We start from the raw sequence: 11,550 nt of genomic DNA on the forward strand, positions 1-11,550 counted from the left end.
CTGACCCAAACAGGGCACCCTACAGCCGAGATAACGCGCCACTCAAAGCAGTAATGGAGCGGCGTCACCGACCTGAGCAGCCATGACGGAAAAGCAGCTAGCGTCTTGTAGTGGCAGTGCAACTACCTTCGCTTTCCGGAGGAACGCTTCGAATAGTTTACCACGAATTCGCCCTCTAAAGAGGGGGTGCAGTCCTTATGGGAGAGAGGCCCTTAGTCGAGTATGTACGGTATATGGTATCGGTGGTCGCACTCGCCGCTTGCGGTACTGATGGTATGATTGATATTGATGGCGTCATAGGTGAAGAAACGACGGCGCGCTACTCTGGCGCCATCTCGTAGCGGTAGTCGCCGTAGAGCCATTATTGCGTGGAACTGCGCTCTTCTTCTCATGCTTTCGCCATACCGTCCTCCTCCGCTTTCCGCATCATGGTTCCACTGCAACCTCCTCCTCTGTTTTCCTCCTCGCGCTCTCCTTGCTCTCGCCGTCTTTCATCACCGCTGAGCTCCACGTTCGCTCTTTCATCCTACGCTGTGCTTGTTTCCTCGGTTACACCGAGAAAGCAGACGTTCAACGCAGGAACGTGCGCCTAAGAGTTGCACAGCAAAAATCGCGCGCGTACAAACTTGTCGCAACCGTGGGAAGACCTGGATGAATTTACGCGCACGTTTTTGCTTCAAGATCATGACTCACGTTGTGTGCTGCATGGTACTGACGTTCTTTCGGTCCTTTCCATTTAGCTCATCCGGAGATCTGCCTCAACCTATCTGGTGGCCTGGTTCCACCACCACTCGCATTTATACGACACGACTGACAACGAACACTTCTGTACGCCCGCGTGGCTTGGCTGTATCCATGTGTTGATGTTTGAGAACCTTGTTTTTCGCAATGTTCTCGTCTACGTTGTATTAGTTCTGTTGTTGGTGGCCGGGAGACGCGAGACTTGCGTTGGAGGGGTCACTCGGCGTGATCGATGCGATGACCCTTGAATTTTTGTTTCATGCGGTGTACACATTGTTAGCGTTGTTTCTGCATAACTCGAGATGACCCAGACCAACACTTAGCAAACGCTGTAGATTACCTAATCTAAGCTTCCCTTTAAAATGTAATACCCGTGTCACACGGGCACCCGCGAACTCCATTTAGCTCTTTCGTATTTACGTCAAGGGGGTTGGGCTCCGTATCACACGATCTCCCTTCCGCTAAGGAAGTTAAACAGAGATTTTCACGAGAGGATTTCCGCAATGACCATTACAACTGGATGGATCACTCTCGTTCCCAGATACCTACAGCTGCGATGAATACCCCGTTAATAATATCAACGTAACTGGCTCGTTTAGACATTTTACCATTATTATTTTTATGGCCTTGGTTAACAGGCCGCGGAATGGGAGTTACTCTTCTTGGTTTTAAGAACATAACGCAGGTATCTTCTTCTCCAATGTTTCGCCATGCTGCATTGGGAAATGTCGTTCCGCCATTTTGTTTGTTTATTCACTTCGTCACTCATTTGGAAGCAGGTGAGCTCGCGGCCAACACACCTACACGCACGATTACACAGCACAGCACAGCAACTCAAAGCGCACTCATCGAAAAACGTGTTCCACGCTACCCACGCGCGTAAGCAAGAACGCAGTGCAAGAAAGCAAGAATGCCAGCGTTGATTTCAACTTAGCTATGCTTGGGAAACAAGCCTTGCGGTAACATACAGCAAACTCTCTCGCTGTGACTTTATTTAGAATAAATATTTCATTAAAAAAAGCTACCTTTACTGGCGACTGTATATATGAGCAGTTCCACGCGAAAGTAAGCGCAGCAGCGCCGTTCCTCTCCCATGCGGTGCCCGTCGAAAACTCGCAATGTGCCGTGTAGCACGGCCGCAACTCCGTTGCCGTAAATATCCATCAGGGAGTTTCATGTCAACGGAGCTCGCGAGTGCCCGTGGGACAGCGATATAACAAAGTGCACCTAAGTGGTATCAACACACAAATATGTGTTATGTGCTTATAGAACCCTACTTGGGCTGTATTCGAGTTGCTTGTTTTTTAGATCGAGATCGTGAAAATGAAATTCTCATCGTGGAATGAAAACCTAGATTTAACTCGATCAGCCTTGGTGCTCATCTGCGGGCCATCGGACGCGCAATGCTAAGACAGGGGTTTTACCCGTGCTTGCGGCAAGCTCTCTCGTCGAGCACTTTAATTGATCTTTTATTGTTATTTCTATAGTTCACTTAAAGATGAATGGCATATTTCTTTCTATGTTTTCGCTTTCATTTTTTGACGCTTTCAGTTGATGCTTACAAAAAAAAAATCTAGTTCTTCATTCGCCTTCTCTTCGCAGCATGACATGCACAAATTTTGAGACAGGTTTAATGATGTTTATATTCTTAGGATACTTTACGCTGTTTCTAGGATGTCACTATGCATCCATGCAACCGTTCATCCGTCCGCCCCTTCGTACGTCCATTAAAAGGAGCCTGGCGGTCCCATATGCTACCTACTCCCCAATAGGTGGGTGTCCTTGCAAGCGTCTGCAACTTTCGTAGTTGCTGTACACTATGCTTGGAGCACGCTTGTGCCTATTTTAACGGTAAGTTATCTCCGGTAGCATTTGTCCGCCTCCGGCAGCAGTGAGATATACTACACTATTTTACCAAAGCTGTGATAGGAGAACTTCGGAAATCATTCAAGGGCCCCCTTTCGAGACGAGAATCCATATAAACAACTAAGCGCCAGGCAGTGGTACATTTCTGCGGGTTTCCGCAGAACTACTATGTCATACATTTCTAGCCATGTAAAAAAACAACAAATACACTGACTTTCTAGCAGCGCCATTATTCGAAACACTCCGTCCGTCGGTCCGTCCGTCCGTCCATTGGCCAGCGATTCGACGCGTGGACTTTTTCAACTGACTGAACACTCAACGAGTGCCAGAAATAAAACCTCGACGCGTAAACACAGCAATGGAGATTGGTTAGACCTTTTGGTGACCACGTAACTGAAAGCGACGCGCTGCAGCGTCTACTAGGCACGCAACTTCGTCACTAATCACTAAGTTGTGCCACGATGCTTTGAAAACTCCAGCGCATGAGGTTTGTAAAGGACGAAATGATGATGTGCCTACAGGCACAAGCAAGCTCGAATACCCACGCTGAGAATTCGTTATTTCAATGATGTCGGTACCTCGCACTTGTTTGTGGAAGCGACCAGTCGCGCAGAAAGCTAACCATGGCGCCTAGCCCTAAAGAGAACACGCCTGCAGCTAAAAAAAAATTCAGTGCCATTCCACTCTGTGAAGGTGGATAACCAGCGAGGCCCCTTAATGGCAAAATGTTCATTGCAGGGAGTCAAACGCCACATGCACAAAATGGAAGGCGAGGCGCGACCAGTCGCTCCTCCACGATGTTGAACATCGGAAGACGATGGGGCACAGGGCGGTACACATACCCATGAAATGCTGCAAAACGCGGCACGACAGCTTTTACTAACAAATCCCGGTAGGTAGAAATCACGGGCACGTTAACGCACTCCGAGAGCACGCACTGCTTCACCGTAGCTAAAGTGATCGCGCATGGGTCGATGTCCCGCAGTGCAGTAATGGTGGTGAAGTCACTCGAAAATCATAATCAGTCACACACGACGCAGGCCGTACAAAGTTCGTTGCCCACGAACTCCCTCTCAAACCTGAACATTGCTCCGGTGAAAAGTTCCAAGTATGAGGGATCGGGGCCACATGCACGGTTCTCATTTCTTTCCACCTCGTGGTCCTGGCTTGTAGCGGGCTTACGGAACCACTACCATGGGGGAGCGGAAGGAAAGGAAAGGGGATACCTAACCATTTAAAACGCCGACAGTGAGAAGGCGGTGCGAAAATAGACAAGGCCCACGCGGGTCAGTGTGTACTATATGTTCTTATCAGCCGCATATCTAATAAGGGTTTTACTTGGACCTGAAATATTACACTTATTTCTGCAAGTTAATGGAGTGCTTAAAGCCTGCTTCACCTCCGCGGCAGGTCAGCCCGGTATTGCACAATCTACGTGATCGGCCCACGAATGGGGATAAATTATTAATCTACATGGCTGTTGCCCACGGACTCATTTTTCATCAAAACATAGCCGTACACAGCTTCGCTGTTAACCAATCAAGAGGAGAAAGTTCAGTCACCTGTGTTTCGCGCAGTCTTCTGTAATGCAGAACCTTCTCAACGCCTTCTTCGAGCTAGGGAAGAGCCGCATGACCAAGCTGGCAACAACTCCAAGAAGCACAATAGCGGCGAGCACCTTGACGTGCAGTGGAATTTTCCATTCCATCCAAGGGGGAGCCACCGGAGTGGCAGACTGCATCAATAACAAATAAAAGGCGACAAGAATTTAGGAATTGTGCTGTCCTTCCGTCCCCTCCACCTCGCTTTATGCTGCACGTGTCTCAACGCAGCGTCAGATGACTATATACCACGCATATGGTACATTTGCTGTGAGTGTCAGAACATATGTTACAATCTGTTATATGATATTGTTACGTGTAGCTGGAGCCCAATACTATCATCATCATCATCAGCCTGATTACGCCCATGCAGGGCAAAGGCCTCTCCCATACTTCTCCAACTACCCCGGTCATGTACTAATTGTGGCCATGTTGTCCCTGCAAACTTCTTAATCTCATCCGCCCACCTAACTTTCTGCCGCCCTCTGCTACGCTTCCCTTCCCTTGGAATCCAGTCCGTAACCCTTAATGACCATCGGTTATCTTCCCTCCTCATTACATGTCCAGCCCATGCCCATTTATTTTTCTTGATTTCAACTAAGATATCAGAAACTCGCGTTTGTTCTCTCACCCAATCTGCTCTTTTCTTATACCTTAACGTTACACCTGTCATTCTTCTTTCCATAGCTCGTTGCGTCGTCCTCAATTCAAGTAGAACCCTTTTCGTAAGCCTCCAGGTTTCTGCTCCGTACGTGAGTACTGGTAAGACACAGCTGTTATATACTTTTCTCTTGAGGGATAATGGCAACCTGCAGTTCATGATCTGAGAATGCCTGCCAAACGCACCCCAGCCCATTCTTATTCTTCTGATTATTTCAGTCTCATGATCCGGATCCGCAGTCACTACCTGTCCTAAGTAGATGTATTCCCTTACCACTTCCAGTGCCTCACTACCTATCGTAAACTGCTGTTCTCTTCCGAGACTGTTAAACATTACTTTAGTTTTCTGCAGATTAATTTTTAGACCCACCCTTCGGCGTTGCCTCTCCAGGTCAGTGAGCATGCACTGCAATTGGTCCCCTGAGTTACTAAGCAAGAGAATGTCATCAGCGAATCGCAAATTACTAAGGTATTCTCCGTTAACTCTTATCCCGAATTTTTCCCAATCCAGGTCTCTGAATACCTCCTGTAAACACGCTGAAAGGATTGAAATAGGATAGTTGAAAGGATTAGGAGCGCTTATCAACTGCCGATATCTAAGCAACTTACAGCTTGCGCACGAGAAGGTCTTGTTGACTAACACTGAGGATGAATTGAAAGCAATGAGTGAGGACCTTTGCCGAGAAAGGTCGTTCGGGTTGGCGAATAATATGCAGGAGACAAGTGTAATATCCTAGTAAGAAAGTAGAATGCATGATTGTCGGTAAGGCTCTAGAATATGTGCACGAGTATACTGACTTAGGCCAACTACTAGCAGAATAACAAATATCACAACAGAATAATAAAAATGTATCAGGGACCCAATAACTACGAAATAATAACTGTCAGGTTACTGTTATCCTTGCAAATAAAAAATGTACATTTAGTACATTCTGCCAGTACTCACATATGGATTAGAAATTTTGAGTTTAGGAGCGAAGATCGAAAAGAATGTGCGATAGAACGAATATTGAGAGGCGTAACATTAAGAGAAATAAATACAACGGTGTGGATTAGAGAGGAAATTGGGGTAGCTAAGCTTCTAGTTTACAGTGTGAGAAAAAGTGATATTAGATCAACCGAGTGGGTGCCAAGATTAGGATAGCGTAGTTGAGGACGGCAAAGTAGTAGGCGGCGTGATAGAATTATGAAATTTACAAGCACAATTTAGAATCAGTTAGCGCTAAGTAGGGGCGATTGAACATCGCTGGGCGAGCTTATTCCTGCAGTGGACATAAACGCGCGCTGCTGCTGTTGCTCCTGGTGATGATAATGGCTGCCGTTATGGTAAAACCCTTAAAAGCAAAATAATATGGCACTAAATTTTAGTGCTAGCGCTCATTTAAAATCGACTGTACAATGGTTTGAAAAAAAAAAAAAAAACATTCATAAGCACTACTGCACGCCCAGCGCGCACTGCTGCAGCCGGTCTAGGGAAATATATTTGGTCTATCTCCGTAAAATTACTTTATTACATATACCATGACTCATCTGCAAAAACTTTTTTTCGCAGGCAGTGAAGGCTTCATGAAATTTCTAATACACTGGTATTTAGAATCGTAATTTCTATCCGCGCAATTTCTGCTGCACTCACCGACGCCGAACGTGCTTCCACACTGGCGCTTGCGAGAAGCGCGTTCAGGCCGGCCATTGCATCCCCCTTTTTCTGTTGGTGTTTAGGGGAGGGCGCCTTCCACGAGTGGACCTTGGCACGTGGCGACGACGGAGACTGCTGGCCTGCATGAGTGCGCCGGTTGCCGCCAGGGGCCGCTCCCTTTCTCTTCAGAGATTTGCCACCTGATTCGCCTTGTTTTACAACTGGGCGTGGGGACGACGGAGATTTCTGGCCAGCCTGGCCACCCCGATCATCGTCAGCGGGCAGATTCTGGGTCGGCCGAGGAGAGGGTTCGTCTGCTTCGTCTTCATGCAGAAGTCCTTGGCCTTTCTGTGCCTGCGATTGGTTGGGTTATGCTGAACATTTAATTGCTATAACGGTATGTGATACTGAGTCAAAAAAAAAGAGCGCACGTTGACAAAAACGTCGTCCTAGTGGAAAATGACAAAGAAAGTCGAGATTATGCCGATTTCTGTGCACTGCCATAATTTCATATGTGCAGGCAGTTATTGCAATGAGTTCGATTCATGTCTGACACGTAGAGCTGTTTTAGCGTTGCCTGAAACGTTAGTGGAATATATTGGGCCAACTGTGCATGCCGCGCTTCTCCGCAGAAGCATGACTGAGATGTCGACAGATAAACACTTTAGAATGTAATACCGCCATCATTGGCACTTCCTAAAGCGTGCAGTATCAAGTTATTGATGCTGTGAAAACGAGGCTTTCAGAGATTAAGAAACTGAGATGGGCTAGTTGGTTGCTGGCTTGATAAAACATGGTTAGAATGGCGCATTTTGATGACGGGGCACATAAAGAATGGGAAAATGGGCAGTTAAAGTTCGGCGACTGTCCTCTGTGCTAAATTTCTCTGTCCTGTCCTCAAAATGCGCCATTATGACTATGTTCAAACAATCTTTAAGGTAGTTCAGCATCCTCAACGCATCTTTAATGATACAGCTGTGGAGCCTTCTAATAAGTGGAGCCTTCCATTTCCCGGCTCGGTGACTTAGCAGTAGGCTTGCAGCTTCATATGTAATAGCAGTTCTGTACGTTTCCAAAACAACGCAAATATTTTGTCGTCAGTGTGAGATAGCACTAATGTATGGCTCACTTATCATGAAGTTTGTAGTCTCAACAACAGGTAACTACCAAGGGCGAATTTTGAGCGAATTGGGTGAGTACTGAACTACGATAACATTTTACGGTTATCGGTGGCATTTGACGCACATGCACAGTGGGTCTAAGGTTTCCCACATAAAGGTTATGTACCACGTCTCAGACAAACTGTCTATTAAGACTGATGCCTCGTTGTCCAAGCTATGAGGAGGCTTTAGCACTTTGCTCACCATACTTAAGCCGTGCTTCCCGAAAATAAATGAAAACACGCTGCTATAGCGTCATACCGCTTTTGGTGAAGTGGCGGATGAGTCCACTGGCGCCGGTATGGCCGGGTAGGTGAGGTTTTTTTTGACGGTAGCGCCGATGGACGTGGCGCCGGTAGGCGTGGTGCCAGTGAGCGTAGTCGGCTGAGTCGTCGTGCTCGCTCCGCCTGCAGGAGTGATTCTCGAGGCACCAGTCGGCACAGATGAAATTTCGTGCCCTGGATCTATCTTAGACTTTCGATGCCTTGGACGACGGCGGGGCTCACCACGATCACCTTTGGCCACGTGTTTCTCACCCTGGGCTTGGATGAGCGCCTTGGGGTCTCGGTCATCGCAGCGCGCACTTGGAGCAACAAAAATCGGTGGCTCATCACGGCTGTGTTTGTCCGTTGCACCAATGACAGGGCTGCGTTCGGTCTCCCTCGGTATTTTCATGGACATGACACTGGCGTCGCTTAACTGCCGCAAAATATAAAGCAGTGCAGGTCGAACGCTATTCATAGCGCGAAGAGGAGTCGTCTTCTTCTGCTTGCGCTCGCTGCGCGTGTCTAAAGATTCGTTAACCTTGCGAATAGCGCTGAAGAAATTAACGAAAAGAAAGAAGCGGATGTTTCTCAACCGTGCGGAGGATACTCAACAGCGACACACAATTTGCCCGTCAAATGAACGCTGCAATACATATTAAGGCTAAAGCGTTGAGTAACTCATACCCCGGTAGGCTTTTAAAATACACGGCGTCCGGTGCATTGGTAGACAGTCTACCATCATCACCAAGGAATATTACACCATAAGCAAGCATAAAATGCAATGGCTCATACCCCCGGAAAACTAAGGCTACATGCGTTGGGCAAAAGGAAGAGAAGGGTGCATACATTCATTGAAATCATTACGCATAATCGGTGTGTACACGTCACATCAGATGGGGAGCTATCGCGGTTGTCGTGACGTCGCGTGACAAAGAGGTGAAGTGGGGGTTGTCCAAAAAAGTGTTTGACCAATCGCGGTGAGCTGATTGCAGAGTTGGAATAGAAAAATTTGGAATAGTTTTACGTTATAGCGTCTCTAGCTGCGAAAGCAGCAACGCGATTATTCGAGACGGCTGATTATTAAGTCTGCAGCAGGCTTTAGGATTCACGTGCTACAGGAGTGTAACATGGTGCGGAATTTCTTTCAGTCACATAAAGAGAAGCAAATACTGGTGGGAGTTTCTTTTGATAGAGTATAGAAAATTATGTATAGTTTTATTTTCAGTCTTCATACATACCCACTATGCAAATAGGTCAAGAGTCGCATGACGCATATGAGGAGAGCTCGTAAACTTAATGCCCTGAAGTAATACTTTATAAGCAATAGGATGAGGGTGGATGCCAAATATGAGACCGCACTCAGGTTAACCTTCTGTACTACTGTTCGACAGGTACTCGGTGGTCATGAAGCATGGGGATCTCAAGCTGGATATGCAATTGTGGTTTATCATTGAGCTTTGGTTGACTAGACGAGTATTCGTCGTTCTAGTTTTTACGACCATAGTGAAATCTTGTTTGCCATTTCACAATGGTGTCATTAGCTGGGGCATTGCCACCATATACAAAACCACGAGTTTGACATCAATCCTTTCTTTTGACTTGGGAAAATTTTTGCAAAACATATAGAATAAATATAGGTAAACAAAGGCAACGAATTCTGCGCCGCACAAGAAACTCGACGAGTTTCTATGCAAACTTTTTATCTATCACCCAATGGTCATAGTTTTCAGGTAGGTGTGGCTTAACTACAGTATTTCTATAAGTTCTTCATTTGTGATCGCATACTTTTCAGGGCACATTCAAAAAAGCTTTCGAGCATATGACTTCGTTGCGGAAGCCGAGCACTTCGGGAACCTTTATTGGTCATGTTTTGTAGATACCCAAGCACAGGTGACGGACGATGTAAGTGCCACTCTACCTCCGCACTCTAAGAAAAAAGAGAGTAAAAAGTGAGTCACGGCACCTTGACTCTCTTTTTTTCTTCCGAAGACCCGTTTTTGCGCGAATAGAGTCACAAAACAAGAGTCAACATTTGTGTATGGGTCGCTTGACTCTCAATAGCACGCGAAGAGCCCCCATGGAAGATCGCGCCTCCTCTGATATTCGATATGAGTCGGTCAAGATAAAGTTTAAAATGCAGGAGAAAAAATACCAGATAACGTCTTCTATTTTAGGCAGGCCCTCGGATTCCTGTCCTGGTTGTAATGCGGTGTATCATTCTTTCGTCCTTGTCATGTTCCGCAAATGCATCGAACTCTAAATGTCGATTTCACTTGATCATGCTTGTTAATGATCATGATCACTTGGTCATGTTTGGAATTCACACACGCTTAGCGTGTACGGCAGTTGCTCTGGACAGAAGCCTCCATAGGCAAGACAAAATATGCCTTGACCGCATCCAATCAATGCAGCTTTCAAAAACTACTCTAAGTACAAAATTCAGCTGATGTACTCGCCAGCATAATATGTCTTCAACACCCCTGAATGCCTGCAACTCTATTGCAGTGTGTGCGCCTGCTGCCTCTACTCGTCATACAGACATTTTTTATAACGAGGGACAATACCTGCCCCATAGGGACGTCTGCGGCAGCAAGCGTTTGGTGTGTTGTGACACCACGCATCCGGGCACATCAAGGCTGAGCCCTCTAGCGGGGAGCAGTGCGCAGCTTAGCCGTGTCTGGGTCAAAATGCCTAGCAGACAAGATTGGACAAGGCTACAAAACCTCAAAGATGTGAAGCAGAGACCTCCTCCCTGAACTGACAAAGAAAGATCCGATTGAAAAGATCGCTGAACTCACACGTGTCTGTGATAATTATGTCAATCTATGCACATCGCTCGCTCAACACAAGCAGGGGAGTAATATCGGAAGAGGATTTCATAAACCTCAGTGACGAAGAGCTGTTTGAGGGATTTGAAAAGCAAAATTTGATAAAGCTGCAGTGAATAACGGTGCCGCAAAACTACCAACGGATCACCTCGAAACAGGTGATACTCCATTTGGTACAGGACTGTGCCCAGTTCACTGAACGCATGATACTTGAAAATAAAGTTCCGACCATTCATACCGAAGCCGACGCGGTGCTTCAAGTGCCACAGTTCAGACACGCATCTCAATCATGCAGAGAAAAAGAAACATGTGCGAAATGTAGTGCCAATACCATCAATCTGGCAACGGCAACGCTCCTGTACGGAATTGCCCTTGCTGGAAGAGAGAAAAAGAAATGATCGCAATCATCGTAAAAAAAAAAGATCTCATTTCATGAAGCCAGAGAAAGGATAGGGCACTTACCTCAATTAAGCCGTGCTAGTGCGACGCGGCAGTGGGCAGCGCCACACCAGTTTCCTGAGTCTACAGGGTCCACGCACGGTGTACTACACTCCATCCGCCCCCTTGGTGGTAGCAGTTTGGGCTGCCTCATCCATTCCAAAGGCCCTGGAGACCACGGTCTCCCAGGGCCTTAAGATAACTGGAAAATCAAGGCCTGAGACACGTGCCTCAACGACAACTCAGGTCTTCCAGTGCTTCTGAGAGAGCACTGAACATCTACACCAATACACCTGCGTCATTGACACCGAAAGACTAGCGCTATGACGAGTGCGCAAAGATGTATAAATTCCC

The 11,550-nt window shown here is 46.8% G+C and overlaps 1 pseudogene; it reads left to right on the plus strand.

The window, feature by feature from the left end:
- The first annotated feature begins 3,878 nt into the window (after positions 1-3,878).
- Positions 3,879-4,060, plus strand: LOC126534959 (U2 spliceosomal RNA; annotated as a pseudogene).
- Positions 4,061-11,550: the final 7,490 nt, after the last annotated feature.

This window comes from Dermacentor andersoni, chromosome 7, assembly GCF_023375885.2.
Source record: "Dermacentor andersoni chromosome 7, qqDerAnde1_hic_scaffold, whole genome shotgun sequence".
Classification (NCBI taxonomy): domain Eukaryota; kingdom Metazoa; phylum Arthropoda; class Arachnida; order Ixodida; family Ixodidae; genus Dermacentor; species Dermacentor andersoni.